The sequence below is a fragment of the Arachis hypogaea genome, chromosome 3, assembly GCF_003086295.3.
Source record: "Arachis hypogaea cultivar Tifrunner chromosome 3, arahy.Tifrunner.gnm2.J5K5, whole genome shotgun sequence".
NCBI classification, from domain to species: Eukaryota; Viridiplantae; Streptophyta; class Magnoliopsida; order Fabales; family Fabaceae; genus Arachis; species Arachis hypogaea.
In genome coordinates, this window is record NC_092038.1 from 105104513 (window position 1) to 105125154 (window position 20642).

At 38.6% G+C, this 20642-nt stretch overlaps 2 non-coding genes across 2 annotated transcripts; both read left to right on the plus strand.

Moving 5' to 3' along the window:
• The first annotated feature begins 8983 nt into the window (after positions 1 to 8983).
• On the plus strand, positions 8984 to 9091 carry LOC112792951 (small nucleolar RNA R71). Its single transcript, XR_003197667.1, has one exon. It is a non-coding gene; the product is annotated as a small nucleolar RNA R71 (small nucleolar RNA).
• A 7701-nt stretch (positions 9092 to 16792) lies between these two features.
• Positions 16793 to 16896, plus strand: LOC112793273 (small nucleolar RNA R71). The gene has a single exon (XR_003197974.1). It is a non-coding gene; the product is annotated as a small nucleolar RNA R71 (small nucleolar RNA).
• Positions 16897 to 20642: the final 3746 nt, after the last annotated feature.

Below are 20642 nucleotides of genomic sequence, written 5' to 3' on the forward strand. Positions count from 1 at the left end.
TGACCACGTTTGGGGGCTGGCCTCTCGACCATGCCTAGACCTTCAATACTTATGTATTTTCAACGGTGGAGTTTCTACACCATAGATTAAGGGTGTGGAGCTCTTCTGTACCTCAAGTTTCAATGCAATTACTACTATTTTCTATTCAATTCGACTTATTCTTATTCTAAGATATTCGTTGCACTTCAACATGATGAATGTGATGATCCGTGACACTCATCATCATTCTCACCTATGAACGCGTGACTGACAACCACTTCCGTTCTACCTTAGACCGGGCGCATATCTCTTGTATTCCTTAATCAGAATCTTTGTGGTATAAGCTAGAATTGATGGCGGCATTCATGGGAATCCGGAAAGTCTAACCTTGTCTGTGGTATTTCGAGTAGGATTCCGGGATTGAATGACTGTGACAAGCTTCAAACTCGCGATTGCTGGGCGTGATGACAAACGCAAAAGAATCAAGGGATTCTATTCCAACATGATCGAGAACCGACAGATGATTAGCCGTACTGTGACAGAGCATTTGGACCATTTTCACTGAGAGGATGGGATGTAGCCATTGACAACGGTGATGCCCTACATACAGCTTGCCATGGAAAGGAGTAAGAAGGATTGAATGAAAGCGGTAGGAAAGCAGAGATCCAACAGGGACACAACATCTCCATGCAATTATCTGAAATTCCCACCATTGAATTACATGAGAAACTCTATCTTTATTTTATGTTTATTATTTATTATTATTTGAAAAACCAATAATCTCTTAAATTAGTTAAATCCGCCTGACTGAGATTTACAAGGTGACCATAGCTTGCTGGTGGACAAAATTGTGATACAAGAGTTCCAGGCACTGTTAGAGAAGCTCACAACTCCGTTCAACTTAACCAGCAAGTGTACTGGGTCATCCAAGTAATACCTTACGTGAGTAAGGGTCGATCCCACAGAGATTGTTGGTATGAAGCAAGCTATGGTCACCTTGTAAATCTCAGTTAGGCTGATTAAATTGGTTTATGATGAGTTCGAAAATTAATAATAAATAGAAAATAAAAAGGGATAGAATTACTTATGTAAATCAATAGTGGAAATTTCAGATAGGCGTATGGAGATGTTGTGCTCCTCTCATATCTCTACTTTCTTATTACATTCATCCAATCCTTCTTACTCTTTTCCATGGCAAGCTGTATGTAGGGCATCACCATTGTCAATGGCTACATCCCATCCTCTCAGTGAAAATGATCCTATGCTCTGTCACAATCAGGTTGGAATAGAATCCCTTGATTCTTTTGCGCTTGTCATCAAGCCCAGCCTTCAGGAGTTTGAAGCTCGTCACAGTCATTCAATCCCAGAATCCTACTCGGAATACCATAGACAAGGTTTAGACTTTCCGGATCCTCATGAATGCCGCCATCTATCTAGCTTATACAACGAAGATTCTGTTGGGGAATCTAAGAGATATGCGCCCGACCTAAGGTAGAACGGAAGTGGTTGTCAGTCACGCGCGTTCATAGATGAGAATGATGATGAGTGTCACGGATCATCACATTCATCAAGTTGAAGTGCAACGTATATCTTGGAATAAGAATAAAAGAGAATTGAATAAAAAAAATAATAATTGTATTGAAACTTGAGGTACAGCAGAGCTCCACACCGTTAATCTATGGTGTGTAGAAACTCCACTATTGAAAATACATAAGTGAAAGGTTCAGGCATGGCCGAATGGCCAGCCCCCTGAACGTGATCAGAAGACCGAATGATCAAAGACTACAAAGTCAAAAGATTAAACTGTCAAAAGATGTCTAATACAATAGTAACTTATCCTATTTATACTAGACTAGCTACTCGGGTTTACATGAGTAAGTAATTGATGTATAAATCCACTTTCGGGGCCCACTTGGTGTATGTTTGGGCTGAGCTTGATCTATCCACAAGCTGAGGCTTTTCTTGGAGTTGAACTCCAAGTTATAACGTGTTTTGGGCGTTCAACTCCGGATCATGACGTGTTTCTGGCGTTTAACTCCAGACAGCAGCATGTACTTGGCGTTCAACGCCAAGTTACGTCGTCAATTTCCGAATAAAGTATGGACTATTATATATTGCTGGAAAGATCTGGATGTCTACTTTCCAACACCGTTGAGAGCGCGCCATTTGGAGTTCTGTAGCTCCAGAAAATCTATTTCGAGTGCAGGGAGGTCAGATTCCAACAGCATCAGCAGTCCTTTTGTCAGCCTTTTTTTCAGAGTTTTGCTCAAGTCCCTCAATTTCAGCCAGAAATTACCTAAAATCACAGAAAAACACACAAACACATAGTAAAGTCCAGAAATGTGAATTTAACATAAAAACTAATGAAAACATCCCTAAAAGTAGCTTGAACTTACTAAAAACTACCTAAAAACAATGCCAAAAAGCGTATAAATTATCCGCTCATCACAACACAAAACTTAAATTGTTGCTTGTCCCCAAGCAACTGAAAATCAATTAGGATAAAAAGAAGAGAATATACTATAAATTTCAAAATATCAATGAATATTAATTCTAATTAGATGAGCGGGACTTGTAGCTTTTTGCTTCTGAACAGTTTTGGCATCTCACTTTTTCCTTTTAAGTTTAGAATGATTGACTTCTCTAGGAACTTAGAATTTCGGATAGTGTTATTGACTTTCCTAGTTAAGCATGTTGATTCTTGAACACAGCTACTTATGAGTCTTGGCCGTGTGGTGCACGAAATTGTGATCATCAATGGCGCCATCAACATGGTACGCTCAATTGCAATCTCAACTCTTTATCACAACTTCGCACAACTAACCAGCAAGTGTACTGGGTCGTCCAAGTAATAAACCTTACGCGAGTAAGGGTCGATCCCAAAGAGATTGTTGGTATGAAGCAAGCTATGGTCACCTTGTAAATCTTAGTCAGGCAAACTCAAATGGTTATGAATGATGAATAACACATAAAGATAAAGATAGAGATACTTATGTAATTCATTGGTGGGAATTTCAGATAAGCGTATGAAGATGCTTGGTCCCTTCCGTCTCTCTGCTTTCCTACTGTCTTCATCCAATCCTTCTTACTCCTTTCCATGGCAAGCTGTATGTAGGGTTTCACCGTTGTCAGTGGCTACCTCCCATCCTCTCAGTGAAAATGTTCAACGCACCCTGTCACGGCACGACTATTCAGCTGTCGGTTCTCGATCATGTCGGAATAGAATCCAGTGATTATTTTGCGTCTGTCACTAACGCCCCACAATCACGAGTTTGAAGCTCGTCACATTCATTCAATCATTGAATCCTACTCAGAATACCACAGACAAGGTTTAGACCTTCCGGATTCTCTTGAATGCCGCCATCAGTTCTAGCTTATACCACGAAGATTCTGATTAAGGGATCCAAGAGATAAACATTCAAGCCTTGTTTGCTTGTAGAACAGAAATGGTTGTCAGGCACTCGTTCATAAGTGAGAATGATGATGGGTGTCACATAATCATCACATTCATCATGTTCTTGGTTGCAAATGAATATCTTAGAACAAGAATAGGCTGAATTGAATAGAAGAACTATAGTAATTGCATTAATACTCGAGGTACAACAGAGCTCCACACCTTAATCTATGGTGTGTAGAAACTCCACCATTGAAAATACATAAGAACAAGGTCTAGGCATGGCCGTGAGGCCAGCCTCCCAATGATCTAAGATAGCATAAGAACAAAGATAGCTACCAAGATAATCTAAGGATCTAAAATGATCAAAAAGATGAAAAATGATCCAAAGATGAAAATACAATAGTAAAAAGGTCTTATTTATAAAGAACTAGTAGCCTAGGGTTTACAGATATGAGTAAATGACATAAAAATCCACTTCCGGGCCCACTTGGTGTGTGCTTGGGCTGAGCATTGAAGCATTTTCGTGTAGAGACTTCTCTTGGAGTTAAACGCCAGCTTTTGTGCCAGTTTGGGCGTTTAACTCCCATTCTTGTGCCAGTTCCGGCGTTTAACGCCGGGCATTCTTGAGCTGATTCGGAACGCCGGATTGGGCCATCCAATCTTGGGCAAAGTATGGACTATTATACATTACTGGAAAGCCCAGGATGTCTAATTTCCAACGCCGTTGAGAGCGCACCAATTGGGCTTCTGTAGCTCCAGAAAATCTACTTCGAGTGCAGGGAGGTCAAAATCCAACAGCATCTGCAGTCCTTTTCAGTCTCTGAATCAGATTTTTGCTCAGGTCCCTCAATTTCAGCCAGAAAATACCTGAAGTCACAGAAAAACACACAAACTCATAGTAAAGTCCAGAAAAGTTAATTTTAACTAAAAACTAATAAAAATATACTAAAAACTAACTAAAACATACTAAAAACAATGCCAAAAAGCGTATAAATTATCTGCTCATCACAACACCAAACTTAAATTGTTGCTTGTCCTCAAGCAACTTAAAATCAAATAAGATAAAAAGAAGAGAATATACAATGAATTCCAAAAACATCTATGAAGATCAGTATTAATTAGATGAGCGGGACTTTTAGCTTTTGCCTCTGAACAGTTTTGGCATCCCCCTCTATCCTTTGAAATTCAGAATGATTGGCTTCTTTAGGAACTCAGAATCAAGATAATGTCATTGATTCTCCTAGTTAAGTATGATGATTCTTGAACACAGCTACTTATTGAGTCTTGGCCGTGGCCCAAAGCACTCTGTCTTCCAGTATTACCACCGGATACATACTTGCCACAAACACATAATTGGGTGAACCTTTTCAGATTGTGACTCAGCTTTGTTAGAGTCCCCAGTTAGAGGTGTCCAGGGTTCTTAAGCACACTCTTTTTGCCGTGGATCACAACTTTATTTCTTTCTTCTTTTTTTTTCGTATTTTTCTCCCTTTTTTTTCGTTTTTCTCCTTCTCTCTTTTTTTTTTGTATTCACTGCTTTTTCTTGCTTCAAGAATCATTTTTATGATTTTTCAGATCCTCAGTAACATGTCTCCTTTTTCATTATTCTTTCAAGAGCCAACATTCATGAACCACAAATTCAAAAGACATATGCACTGTTTAAGCATACATTCAGAAAACAAAAATATTGCCACCGCATCAAATTAATTAATCTGTTATAAAATTCAAAATTCATGCAATTCTTCTCTTTTTCAATTAAGAAAATTTTTCATTCAAGAAAGGTGATGGATTCATAGGACATTCATAACTTTAAGGCATAGACACTAAGACACTAATGATCACAAGATACAAACATAGATAAACATAAGCATAATTTTCGAAAAACATGAAACTAAAGAACAAGGGAAATTAAAGAACGGGTCCACCTTAGTGATGGCGGCTTGTTCTTCCTCTTGAAGCTCTTATGGAGTGCTTGAGCTCCTCAATGTCTCTTCCTTGTCTTTGTTGCTCCTCCCTCATGATTCTTTGATCTTTTCTAATTTCATGGAGGAGAATGGAGTGTTCTTGGTGCTCTACCCTTAGTTGTCCCATGTTGGAACTCAATTCTCCTAGGGAGGTGTTGATTTGCTCCCAATAGTTTTGTGGAGGAAGGTGCATCCCTTGAGGTATCTCAGAGATTTCATGATGAGTGGGATCTCTTGTTTGCTCCATCCTTTTCTTAGTGATGGGCTTGTCCTCATCAATGGGGATGTCTCCCTCTATGTCAACTCCAACTGAATAACAGAGGTGACAAATGAGATGAGGAAAGGCTAACCTTGCCAAGGTAGAGGACTTGTCCGCCACCTTATAAAGTTCTTGGGCTATAACCTCATGAACTTCTATTTCTTCTCCAATCATGATGTTATGAATCATGATAGCCCGGTCTATAGTAACTTCAGACCGGTTGCTAGTGGGAATGATTGAGCGTTGGATAAACTCCAACCATCCCCTAGCCACAGGCTTGAGGTCATGCCTTCTCAATTGAACCAGCTTTCCTCTTGAATCTCTCTTCCATTGGGCGCCCTCTTCACAAATGACTGTGAGGACTTGGTCCAACCTTTGATCAAAGTTGACCCTTCTAGTGTAAGGGTGTTCATCTCCTTGCATCATGGGCAAGTTGAATGCCAACCTTACATTTTTCGGACTAAAATCCAAGTATTTCCCCCGAACCATAGTAAGCCAATTCTTTGGGTCCGGGTTCACACTTTGATCATGGTTCTTGGTGATCCATGCATTGGCATAGAACTCTTGAACCATTAAGATTTCGACTTGTTGAATGGGGTTGGTAAGAACTTCCCAACCTCTTCTTCGGATCTCATGTCGGATCTCCGGATATTCACTCTTTTTGAGTTTGAAAGGGACCTCGGGGATCACCTTCTTCAAGGCCACAACTTCATAGAAGTGGTCTTGATGCACCCTTGAGAGGAATCTCTCCATCTCCCATGACTCGGAGGAGGAGGTTTTTGCCTTCCCTTTCCTCTTTCTAGAGGTTTTTCCGGCATTGGATGCCATAAATGGTTATGGAAAAACAAAAAGCAATGCTTTTACCACACCAAACTTAAAATGTTTGCTCATCCTCGAGCAAAAGAGGAAAGAAGAGAGTAGAAGAAGAAAAAATGAAGGAGAAGGAGGCTTTGTGGTTCGGCAAAAGGGGGAGAAGTAGTGGTTAGGTTGTGTGAAAATGAAGGAGTGAAGATGGGTTTATATAGGGGTGAAGAGAGGGGTAGGGTTCGGCTATGGGAGGGTGTGTTTGGGTGGGAAAGTGGTTTGAATTTGAATGGTGAGGTAGGTGGGGTTTTATGAAAGATGGATGTGAGTGGTGAAGAGAAAGATGGGAATTGATAGGTGAAGGGTTTTTGGGGAAGAGGTGTTGAGGTGATTGGTGAATGGGTGAAGAAGAGAGAGAGTGGTGGGGTAGGTGGGGATCCTGTGGGGTCCACAGATCCTGAGGTGTCAAGGAAAAGTCATCCCTGCACCAAGTGGTGAGCAAAATTGCTCCCTGTGCCAATTCTGGCGTTAAACGCCGGGCTGGTGCCCATTTCTGGCGTTTAACGCCAACTTCTTGCCCTTTCCTGGCGTTTAACGCCAGTCTGGTGCCCCTTTCTGGCGTTAAACACCCAGAATGGTGCCAGACTGGGCGTTAAACGCCCATCTGCTAGCTTTACTGGCGTTTAAACACCAGCAAGTTCTCCTCCAGGGTGTGCTATTTTTCTTTCTGTTTTTCTTTCTGTTTTTGCTTTTTCAATTGATTTTTTGACTTCTCATGATCATCAACCTACAGAAAACATAAAATAACAAAGGAAAATAGATAAAATATAACATTAGGTTGCCCCCCAACAAGCGCTTCTTTAATGTCAGTAGCTTGACAGAGGGCTCTCATGGAGCCTCAGAGATGCTCAGAGCAATGTTGGAACCTCCCAACACAAAACTTAGAGTTTAAATATGGGGGTTCAACACCAAACTTAGAATTTGGTTGTGGCCTCCCAACACCAAACTTAGAGTTTGACTGTGGGGACTCTGTTTGACTCTGTATTGAGAGAAGCTCTTCATGCTTCCTCTCCATGGTTGCAGAGGGATATCCTTGAGCCTTAAACACAAAGGATTCTTCATTCACTTGAATGATCAATTCTCCTCTGTCCACATCAATCACAGCCTTTGCTGTGGCTAGGAAGGGTCTGCCAAGGATGATGGATTCATCCATGCACTTCCCAGTCTCTAGGACTAAGCAGGGATGTAATGGTCTTCAACTTTTACCAGGACATCCTCTACAAGTCCATAAGCTTGTTTTCTTGAATTGTCTGCCATCTCTAGTGAGATTTTTGCAACTTGCACCTCAAAGATCCCTAGCTTCTCCATTACAGAGAGAGGCATGAGGTTTACACTTGACCCTAGGTCACACAAGGCCTTCTTGAAGGTCATGGTGCCTATGGCACAAGGTATTGGGAACTTCCCAGGATCTTGTCTCTTTTGAGGTAGTTTCTGCCTTGACAAGTTATCCAATTCTTTGGTGAGCAAAGAGGGTTCATCCTCCCAAGTCTCATTACCAAATAACTTGTCATTTAGCTTCATGATTGCTCCAAGGTATTTAGCAACTTGCTTTTCAGTGACATACTCATCCTCTTCAGAGGAAGAATACTCATCAGAGCTCATGAATGGCAGAAGTAAATCCAATGGAATCTCTATGGTCTCAGTGTGAGCCTCAGATTCCCATGGTTCCTCATCGGGGAACTCATTGGAGGCCAGTGGACGTCCATTGAGGTCTTCCTCAGTGGCGTTCACTGCCTCTCCCTCCTCTCCATATTCGGCCATGTTGATGGCCTTGCACTCTCCTTTTGGATTTTCTTCTGTATTGCTTGGAAGAGTACTAGGAGGGAGTTCAGTAATTTTCTTGCTCAGCTGACCCACTTGTGCCTCCAAATTTCTAGTGGAGGATCTTGTTTCAGTCATGAAACTTTGAGTGGTTTTGATTAGATCAGAGACCATGGTTGCTAAGTTATAGTGGTTCTGCTTAGAATTCTCTATCTGTTGCTGAGAAGATGATGGAAAAGGCTTGCCATTGCTAAACCTGTTTCTTCCACCATTATTGTTGTTGAAACCTTGTTGAGGTCTCTGTTGATCCTTCCATGAGAGATTTGGATGATTTCTCCATGAAGGATTATAGGTGTTTCCATAGGGTTCTCCCATGTAATTCACCTCTTCGATTGAAGGGTTCTCAGGATCATAAGCTTCTTCTTCAGATGAAGCTTCCTTAGTACTGCTTGGTGCATTTTGCATTCCAGACAGACTTTGAGAAATCATATTGACTTGCTGGGTCAATATTTTGTTCTGAGCCAATATGGCATTCAGAGTATCAATCTCAAGAACTCCTTTCTTATGATTTGTCCCATTGTTCACAGGATTCCTTTCAGAAGTGTACATGAATTGGTTATTTGCAACCATTTCAATCAGCTCTTGAGCTTCTGTAGGCGTCTTCTGCAGATGAACAGATCCTCCAGCAGAGCTATCCAAAGACATCTTGGACAGTTCAGACAGACCATCATAGAAAATACCTATGATGCTCCATTCAGAAAGCATATTAGAGGGACACTTTCTGATTAATTGTTTGTATCTTTCCCAAGCTTCATAGAGGGATTCTCCTTCCTTCTGTCTGAAGGTTTGGACTTCCACTCTAAGCTTACTCAATTTTTGAGGTGGAAAGAACTTTGCCAAGAAGGCATTGACTAGCTTTTCCCAAGAGTTCAGGCTTTCTTTAGGTTGTGAGTCCAACCATGTCCTAGCTCTGTCTCTTATAGCAAAAGGGAATAGCATAAGTCTGTAGACCTCAGGGTCAACCCTATTAGTCTTGACAGTGTCACAGATTTGCAAGAATTCAGCTAAAAACTGATGAGGATCTTCCAATGGAAGTCCATGGAACTTGCAATTCTGTTGCATTAGAGAAACCAATTGAGGCTTAAGCTCAAAGTTGTTTGCTCCAATGGCAGGGATAGAGATGCTTCTCCCATAGAAGTCGGGAGTAGGTGCAGTAAAGTCACCTAGCACCTTCCTTGCATTGTTGGCATTGTTGTTGTTTTCGGCTGCCATGGGTTCTTCTTCTTTGAAGATTTCTGTTAGGTCCTCTACAGAGAGTTGTGCCTTAGCTTCTCTTAGCTTTCACTTCAAGGTCCTTTCAGGTTCAGGGTCAGCCTCAACAAGAATGCTTTTGTCTTTGCTCCTGCTCATAAGAAAGAAAAGAGAAAAAGAAAATATGGAATCCTCTATGTCACAGTATAGAGATTCCTTGAGGTGTCAGAGGAAAAGAAAAATAGAAGGCAAAAGTAGAAGAATTCGAACTTATCAAGAGAGATGGAGTTTGAATTGTTCATTGAGGAATAGTGTTAGTCCATAAATAGAAGGATGTGAGAAGAGGGGAAGTGATTTTCAAAAATTAAGTAGAAGATTTTGAAAACATTTTGAAAAACACTAATTGATTTTCGAAAACCAATAGTGGAAAAGAAATCAAGTGATTTTTGAAAAAGATTTTGAACTTAGAAATCAAAAAGATATGATTGAAAAGTTATGGTTTTAAAAAGATGTGATTGAGAAGATATGTTTTGAAAAACAATAAAAAAAAGATTTGATTTTGAAAATTAATGACTTGGCTAACAAGAAAAGATATGATTCAAACATTAAACCTTTCTCAACAGAAAAGGCAACATACTTGAAATGTTGAATCAAATCATTAATTGATAGCAAGTATTTTTGAAAATGGAGAGAAATTGATTTTGAAAAAGATTTGATTGAAAAGAATTGATTTGAAAAAGATTTGATTTTGAAAAGATTTTGAAAACTAAAAAAAAAATTGAATTGAAAACAGAATCTTCCCTCTTGTGCCATCCTGGCGTTAAACGCCCAGAATGGTGCACATTCTAGCGTTTAACGCCCAAATCAGTACCCTTTTGGGCGTTAGACGCCCAGCCAGGCACCCTGGCTGGCGTTTAAACGCCAGTTTGCCTTCCTTACTGGGTGTTTTGAACGCCCAGCTTTTTCTGTGTAATTCCTCTACTGTTTGTTCTGAATCTTCAATTCTCTGTATTATTGACTTGAGAAGACACAAATAAAAATATTTTTGGATTTTTAATAATGAGGAATAATCAAAATGCACTAAAATCAAATAACAATGCATGCAAGACACCAAACTTAGCAGTTTATATACTACTGACACTAACAAGTTGAGAATGCATATGATAAACAACAAAACACTCAAGATAAGAGAATTTAAAGATCAGAGCAAGTAAATCATCAAGAACAACTTGAAGATTAATGAAGACACATGCATGAAAGCAAGAAGAACAGAAACATGCAATTGACACCAAACTTAACATGAGACTCTAGACTCAACAAGAAACATACAATATTTTTGGTTTTTATGATTTTATAATTTTTTTTGTGGTTTTTCAAAAATTAAGTGGAAAAGAAAATAAAGATATCAAAATTCTTAATGAGAATTCCAGGAATCATTGCAATGCTAGTCTAAGACTCCGGTCCAGGAATTAGACATGGCTTCATAGCCAGCCAAGCTTTCAAAGAAAGCTCCGGTCCAAAACACTAGACATAGCCAATGGCCAGCCAAGCCTTAGCAAATCATTGCTCCAACAGCAAGATTGATAGAAATCAACAAGCTCTTGTGATGATAAGTTGAAACCTCGGTCCAATAAAATTAGACATGGCTTCACAGCCAGCCAGACTTCAACAGATCATTATGAAACTCTAGAATTCATTCTTAAGAATTCTGAAAAATACCTAATCTAAGCAACAAGATGAACCGTCAGTTGTCCAAACTCAAACAATCCCCGGCAACGGCGCCAAAAACTTGGTGCACGAAATTGTGATCATCAATGGCGCCATCAACATGGTACGCTCAATTGCAATCTCAACTCTTTATCACAACTTCGCACAACTAGCCAGCAAGTGTACTGGGTCGTCCAAGTAATAAACCTTACGTGAGTAAGGGTCGATCCCACAGAGATTGTTGGTATGAAGCAAGCTATGGTCACCTTGTAAATCTTAGTCAGGCAAACTCAAATGGTTATGAATGATGAATAAAACATAAAGATAAAGATAGAGATACTTATGTAATTCATTGGTGGGAATTTCAGATAAGCGTATGAAGATGCTTTGTCCCTTTCGTCTCTCTGCTTTCCAACTGTCTTCATCCAATCCTTCTTACTCCTTTCCATGACAAGCTGTATGTAGGGTTTCACCGTTGTCAGTGGCTACCTCCCATCCTCTCAGTAAAAATGTTCAATGCACCCTATCACGGCACGACTATTCAGCTGTCGGTTCTCGATCATGTCGGAATAGAATCCAGTGATTCTTTTGCGTCTGTCACTAACGCCCCACAATCGCGAGTTTGAAGCTCGTCACAGTCATTCAATCATTGAATCCTACTCAGAATACCACAGACAAGGTTTAGACCTTCCGGATTCTCTTGAATGCCGCCATCAGTTCTAGCTTATACCACAAAGATTCCGATTAAGGGATCCAAGAGATAAACATTCAAGCCTTGTTTGCTTGTAGAACAGAAGTGGTTGTCAGGCACTCGTTCATAAGTGAGAATGATGATGAGTGTCACATAATCATCACATTCATCATGTTCTTGGGTGCAAATGAATATCTTAGAACAAGAATAGGCTGTATTGAATAGAAGAACAATAGTAATTGCATTAATGCTCGAGGTACAGCAGAGCTCCACACCTTAATCTATGGTGTGTAGAAACTCCACCATTGAAAATACATAAGAACAAGGTCTAGGCATGGCCGTGAGGCCAACCTCCCAATGATCTAAGATAGCATAAGAACAAAGATAGCTACCAAGATGATCTAAGGATCTAAAATGATCAAAAAGATGAAAAATGATCCAAAGATGAAAATACAATAGTAAAAAGGTCTTATTTATAAAGAACTAGTAGCCTAGGGTTTACAGATATGAGTAAATGACATAAACATCCACTTCCGGGCCCACTTGGTGTGTTCTTGGGCTGAGCATTGAAGCATTTTCGTGTAGAGACTTCTCTTGGAGTTAAACGCCAGCTTTTGTGCCAGTTTGGGCGTTTAACTCCCATTTTTGTGCCAGTTCCGGCGTTTAACGCCGGGCATTCTTGAGCTGATTTGGAACGCCGGTTTGAACCATCAAATCTTGGGCAAAGTATGGACTATTATACATTGCTGGAAAGCCCAGGATGTCTACTTTCCAACGCCGTTGAGAGCGCGCCAATTGGGCTTCTGTAGCTCCAGAAAATCCACTTCGATTGCAGGGATGTCAGAATCCAACAGCATCTGCAGTCCTTTTCAGCCTCTGAATCAGATTTTTGCTCAGGTCCCTCAATTTCAGCCAGAAAATACCTGAAATCACAGAAAAACACACAAACTCATAGTAAAGTCCAGAAAAGTTAATTTTAACTAAAAACTAATAAAAATATACTAAAAACTAACTAAAACATACTAAAAACAATGCCAAAAAGCGTATAAATTATCCGCTCATCACCGTGGCCCTAAGCACTTTGTTTTCCAGTATTACCACCGGATACATAAATGCCACAGACACATGACTGGGTGAACCTTTTCAGATTGTGACTCAGCTTTGCTAGAGTCCCCAGTTAGAGGTGTCCAGAGCTCTTAAGCACACTCTTTTTGCTTTGGATCACGACTTTAACCACTCAGTCTCAAGCTTTTCACTTGGACCTTCATGACACAAGCACATGGTTAGGGACAGCTTGATTTAGCCGCTTAGGCCTGGATTTTATTTCCTTGGGCCCTCCTATCCATTGATGCTCAAAGCCTTGGATCCTTTTTACCCTTGCCTTTTGATTTTAAGGGCTATTGGCTTTTTCTGCTTGCTTTTTCTTTTTCTTTCTATTTTTTTTTTGCCAATTTTTTTCTTTTTTCTTTTTTTTTCACAAGCTTTTTACTTTTCACTGCTTTTTCTTGCTTCAAGAATCAATTTCATGATTTTTCAGATCATCAATAACATTTCTCTTTGTTCATCATTCTTTCAAGAGCCAACAATTTTAACATTCATAAACAGCAAGATAAAAAATATGCACTGTTCAAGCATTCATTCAGAAAACAAAAAGTATTGTCACCACATCAATAAAATTAAATTAAATTTAAGGATAATTTCGAAATCCATGTACTTCTTGTTCTTTTGAATTAAAACATTTCTCATTTAAGAGAGGTGAAGGATTAATGGGTTTTATTCATAGCTTTAAGACATAGTTACTACATACTAATGATCATGAAATAAAGACACAAAACATAGATAAACACAACATTAAAAACCGAAAACAGAAAGAAATAAAGAACAAGGAATGAATCCACCTTTAGTGGCATCTTCTTCTTGAAGGTCCAACAATGTCCTTAAGCTCTTCTATGTCTCTTCCTTGCCTTTGTTGCTCCTCCCTCATTGCTCTTTGATCTTCTCTTATTTCATGGAGAATGATGGAGTGCTCATGATGTTCCACCCTTAATTGTTCCACATTGTGGCTCAAATCTTTTAAGGAGGTGTTGAGTTGCTCCCAATAGTTGTTGGGAGCAAAGTGAATCCCTTGAGGCATCTCAGGGATTTCTTGATGATGAGCTTCCTCATGCATCTCTTGAAAACCGTGGAGGGTCTCTCTTGCTTGCTCCATCCTTTTCTTGGTGATGGGCTTATCCTTTTCACTGGGGATGTCTCCTTCTATGATAACTCCAGCTGAGTAACATAGATGGCAAATAAGGTGAGGAAAAGCTAGCCTTGCCATGGTGGAGGGCTTTTCGGCTATTTTGTAGAATTCATTGGAGATGACTTCATGAACTTCTACTTCCTCTCCAATCATGATGCTATGAATCATGATGGCCCGATCTACAGTAACTTCAGATCGGTTGCTAGTAGGAATGATGGAGCGTTGAATGAACTCCAACCATCCTCTAGCCACAGGCTTGAGGTCCAGTCTTCTTAGTTGAACTGGCTTGCCTTTGGAGTCTCTCTTCCATTGAGCTCCTTCCATACATATGTCCATTAGGACTTGGTCCAACCTTTGATTAAAGTTGACCCTTCTAGTGTAGGGGCGTTCATCTCATTGCATCATGGGCAAGTGAAACGCCAACCTCACATTTTTTGGACTAAAATCTAAGTATTTCCCCAAAACCATTGTGAGATAATTCTTTGGATTCGGGTTCATACTTTGATCATGGTTCCTAGTGATCCATGCATTAGCATAGAACTCTTGAACCATTAAGATTCTGACTTGTTGCATGGGGTTGGTTATGACTTCCCAATCTCTCCTTCAGATCTCATGTCGGATCTCCGAATACTCATTCTTCTTGAGCTTGAAAGGGACATCAGGGATCACCTTCTTCTTTGCCACAACATCATAGAAGTGGTCTTGATGGCTCTTGGAGATGAATCTTTCCATCTCCCATGACTCGGAGGTGGAAGCTTTTGTCTTCCCTTTTCCTTTTCTAGAGGATTCTCCAGGGTGCGAATTTTTTTCTGCTGTTTGTGCTTCTGTTTTTGATTTTTATGATTTTTTTTTCGTGACTCCTCATGATCAGTACCTAATAAAACACAAAATAACAATAAAATAAAATAAAATTAGATGAAATTGGGTTGCCTCCCAACAAGCGCTTCTTTAATGTCAATAGCTTGACAGTGGCTCTAATGGAGCCACAAGGTGATCAGGTCAATGTTGTATAGTCCCAACACCAAACTTAGAGTTTGGATATGGGGTCTTAACACCAAACTTAGAGTTTGGTTGTGGCCTCACAACACCAAACTTAGAGTTTGACTGTGGGGGCTCTTCTTAACTCTGAACTGAGAGAAGCTCTTCATGCTTACTCTCTTTTGTCATAGAGAGATGGCCACGTACCTTAAACACAAGGTAGTCCCCATTCAATTGAAGGACTAGTTCACCTCTGTTGACATCTATCACAGCTCCTGCTGTGGCTAGGAAAGGTCTTCCAAGGATAATGGATTCATCCTCTTCCTTCCTAGTGTCTAAGATTATGAAATTAGCAGGGATGTAAAGGCCTTCAACCTTTACTAACACGTCCTCCACTATTCCATAAGCTTGTCTCAATGACTTGTCTGCCAATTGTAATGAGAATAAGGCAGGTTGTACCTCAATGATCCCTTGCTTCTCCATTACAGAGAGTGGCATAAGATTTATCCCTGACCCCAGATCACATAGAGCCTTTTCAAAGGTCATGGTGCCTATGGTACAAGGTATTAAGAATTTGCTAGGATCTTATTTCTTTTGAGGTAGAGTTTGCTGAATCCAGGTATCTAGTTCATTAATGAGCAAGGAAGGTTCACTTTCCCAAGTCTCATTACCAAACAACGTGGCATTCAGCTTCATGATAGCTCCTAAATATTGAGCAACTTGCTCTCCAGTCACATCTTCATCCTTTTCAGAGGAAGAATAGTCTTCAGAGCTCATGAATGGCAGAAGGAGATTTAGTGGAATCTCTATAGTTTCTATATGAGCCTCAGATTCCTGTAGATCCTTAATAGGAAACTCCTTCTTGCTTGAGGGACGTCCCAGGAGGTCATCCTCACTAGGATTTTCGTCCTCCTCCTCCCTTGTGCATTCGGCCATATTGATTATATCAATGGCCTTGCACTCTCTTTTTGGATTCTCTTCTGTATTACTTGGGAGAATACTGGGAGGAGTTTCAATGATTTTCTTACTCAGCTGGCCCACATGTGCCTCCAGATTTCTGATGGAGGATCTTGTTTCACTCATGAAACTAAAAGTGGCCTTTGACAGATCAGAGACTAGATTGGCTAAATTAGAAGTGTTTTGTTCAGAATTCTCTGTCTATTGCTGAGAAGATGATGGAAAAGGCTTGCCATTGCTCAGCCTATTGCGTCCACCATTGTTAAAGCCTTGTTGAGGCTTTTGTTGATCCTTCCATGAGAAATTTGGAAGATTTTTCCATGATGAGTTATAGGTGTTTCCATAAGGTTCACCCATGTAATTAACCTCAGCCATGGCAGGGTTCTTAGGATCATAAGCTTCTTCAGAAGCTACCTCTTTAGTACTGTTGGATGCATGTTGCCATCCATTCAGATTTTGAGAGATCATGTTAACCTGTTGAGTCAACACTTTGTTCTGAGCCAATATGGCATTCAGAGCATCAATTTCAAGAACTCCTTTTTTCTGAGGTATCCCATTATTCACAGAATTCCTCTCAGAAGTGTACATGAATTGGTTGTTTGCAACCATGTCAATGAGTTCTTGAGCCTCTTCAGGCATTTTCTTTAGGTGAATAGATCCACCTGCAGAATGGTCCAATGACATTTTCGAAACTTCAGATAGACCATAATAGAATATATCTAATATGGTCCATTCTGAAAACATGTCAGATGGACATCTTTTGGTCAGCTGCTTGTATCTTTCCCAAGCTTCATAGAGGGATTCACCATCTTTTTGTTTAAAGGTTTGAACATCCACTCTCAGCTTGCTCAGCTTTTGAGGAGGAAAGAATTTATCCAAGAAGGCAATGACCAGCTTATCCCATGAGTCCAGGCTATCCTTGGGTTGTGAATTCAACCATATTCTAGCTCTGTCTCTTACAGCAAAAGGGAAAAACATGAGTCTGTAGACTTCAGGATCAACTCCATTCGTCTTTACAGTCTCACAGATCTGCAAGAACTCAGTTAAAAACTTGTAAGGATCTTCAGAGGGAAGTCCATAAAACTTGCAGTTTTATTGCATTAAGGCAACTAGCTGAGGTTTCAGCTCAAAATTATTGGCTCCAATGGCAGGAATAGAGATGCTTCTTCCATCAAACTTGGACGTTGGCTTTGTGAAGTCACCAAGCATCCTCCTTGCATTATTATTATTTTCGGCTGCCATTTCCTTCTCTTGTTCTAATATTTCTAAAAGGTTACCTTTAGATTGTTGTAACTTAGCTTCTCTTAATTTTCTCTTCAGAGTCCTTTCAGGTTCTGGATCAATTTCAACAAGAGTGCCTTTTTCCTTGCTCCTGCTCATATGAAAGAGAAGTAAACAAGAAAAGAAAGAGGAATCCTCTATGTCACAGTATAGAGATTCCTTTATGTTAGTAGAAGAAGAAAGGGGAGAAGAGTGAAGGAGAATGGGTTCGGATTTTTAGATGAAGAGAGGTGAAGAGAAGTGTTAGTAAATAAATAATTAAATAGAATAAGAAAAGAGAGGAAAAGTTTCGAAAATAATTTTGAAAAAGAGGTTAGTGATTTTCGAAAATTAAAGATAAGATAAGATTAAAATTAAAATTTAAAACAATTAGTTAATTAAAAAGATTTTTTTTTGAAAAAAAATGAGATGTTTTCAAAAATTAGAGAGGGAAGAGTAGTTAGGTGGTTTTGAAAAAGATAAGAAACAAACAAAAAGTCAAAGAGTTAGTTGAAAAAGATATTAAAATCAAATTTGAAAAGATAAGAAGATAAGAGATTAGATAAGATATTTTGAAATCAAATTTTGAAAAAGATAAAATTTTTGAAAAAGATAAGATAAAAGATAAAAAGATTTAATTTTTAAAATTTAAAATTACTTACTTCACTAACAAGAAACTACAAGATAAGATTCTAGAACTTAAAGATTGAACCTTCCTTAACAAGAAAGTAACAAACTTCAAATTTTTTAATCAATCACATTAATTGTTAGTGAGTTTTCGAAAATGTGATATAAAGATAAGAAAAAGATTTTGAAAATAATTTCAAAAAGAATTTTTAAAATTTTCAAAAAATAAAAAAAAATAAAAAAGGTATAATTTTTGAAAAAGATTTTGAAAAGATAAGATTTTTAAAATTGAAATTTTGACTTGACTTGTAAGAAACAACTAATTTTGAAAATTTTTGACCAAGTCAACCCAAAATTTCAAAAATTTGGAGGGAAATAGGGAAAAGATATTTTTTTATTTTTGAATTTTGAAATGATGAGAAAGAAAAACACAAACATGACCCAAAACATGCAAATTTTGGATCAAAACACAAGATGCATGCAAGAACACTATGAATGTCAAGATGAACACCAAGAACACTTTGAAGATCATGATGAACATCAATAACATAATTTTGAAAAATTTTTGATGCAAAGAAAACATGCAAGACACCAAACTTAGAAATTTTTAATGCTTGGAAAATATGAATGCAAAGATGCACATGAAAAACAACAAACAACACAAAACAAGAAATCATCAAGATCAAACAAGAAGACTTGTCAAGAGCAACTTGAAGATCATGAAGAACACTATGAATGCATGGAATTTTCGAAAAATGCAAGAAAAATTTTAAAAGCATGCAATTGACACCAAACTTAAAAATTGACTCAAGACTCAAACAAGAAACACAAAATATTTTTGAATTTTATGATTTTATGATTTTTTTGTATTTTTATTAATTTTTTTTTTGAATTTTTTTATGATGAGAGAGAAAAACACTGAAAATACTCAATGCATGAAAATTTTGGATCAAAACACATGATGCATGCAAGAACACTATGAATGTCAAGATGAACTCCAAGAACACTTTGAAGATTATGATGAACATCAAGAACATATTTTTGAAAAATTTTCAATGTAAAGAAAACATGCAAGACACCAAACTTAGAAATTTTTCATGTTTAGACTCTATGAATGCAAGAATGCATATGAAAAACACCATACAACACAAAACAAGAAAATATGAAGATCAAGCAAGAGGATTCATCAAGAACAACTTGAAGATCATGAAGAACACCATGAATGCATTAATTTATTGAAAATTTTATGCAAGAAAAAGATGAACATGCAATTGACACCAAACTTATGACTTGACACAAGACTCAAACAAGAAACACAAAATATTTTTGATTTTTATGATTTTCTAATTTTTTTTTGTATTTTATTTGATTTTTTTCGAAAAACATATAAGAAAAAGAAAATAAGAAATTCAAAATTTTTAATAAGGATTCCAGGAATCTTCGTAATGTTAGTCTAAAGCTCCGGTCCAGGAATTAGACATGGTTTAATAGCCAGCCAAGCTTTCAATGAAAGCTCCAGTCCAAAACACTAGACATGGCCAATGGCCAGCCAAGCTTTAGCATACAGCTAATATTCAAATTAGTTTGCCTCTATGAAGATGGTTTTGAAGCCTCAGTCAAAAGAATTTAGACATGGCTTTACAGCCAGCCAGGCTTCAACATGCTTCATGAAACTCTAGAATCCATTCTTAAAAATTCTGAAGAACAGGATAAGTAATATAATTTTTTTCGAATTTTAAGAATAATAAAACAAAATAAAATAAAATAAAATTACCCAATCTGAGCAACAAGATGAGCCGTCAGTTGTCCATACTCGAACAATCCCCGGCAACGGCGCCAAAAACTTGGTGGACGAAATTGTGATACAAGAGTTCCAGGCACTGTTAGAGAAGCTCACAACTCCGTTCAACTTAACCAGCAAGTGTACTGGGTCATCCAAGTAATACCTTACGTGAGTAAGGGTCGATCCCACAGAGATTGTTGGTATGAAGCAAGCTATGGTCACCTTGTAAATCTCAGTTAGGCAGATTAAATTGGTTTATGATGAGTTCGAAAATTAATAATAAATAGAAAATAAAAAGGGATAGAATTACTTATGTAAATCAATAGTGGAAATTTCAGATAGGTATATGGAGATGTTGTGCTCCTCTCGTATCTATACTTTCTTATTACATTCATCCAATCCTTCTTACTCCTTTCCATGGCAAGCTGTATGTAGGGCATCACCGTTGTCAATGGCTACATCCCATCCTCTCAGTGAAAATGATCCTATGCTCTGTCACAGCACAGCTAATCATCTGTCGGTTCTCAATCAGGTTGGAATAGAATCCCTTGATTCTTTTGCGCTTGTCATCACGCCCAGCCTTCAGGAGTTTGAAGTTCGTCACAGTCATTCAATCCCAGAATCCTAATTGGAATACCATAGACAAGGTTTAGACTTTCCGGATCCTCATGAATGCCGCCATCTATCTAGCTTATACCACGAAGATTCTGTTGGGGAATCTAAGAGATTTGCGCCCGGCCTAAGGTAGAACGGAAGTGGTTGTCAGTCACGCGCGTTCATAGGTGAGAATGATGATGAGTGTCACGGATCATCACATTCATCAAGTTGAAGTGCAACGTATATCTTGGAATAAGAATAAAAGAGAATTGAATAAAAAGTAATAATAATTGTATTGAAACTTGAGGTACAGCAGAGCTCCACA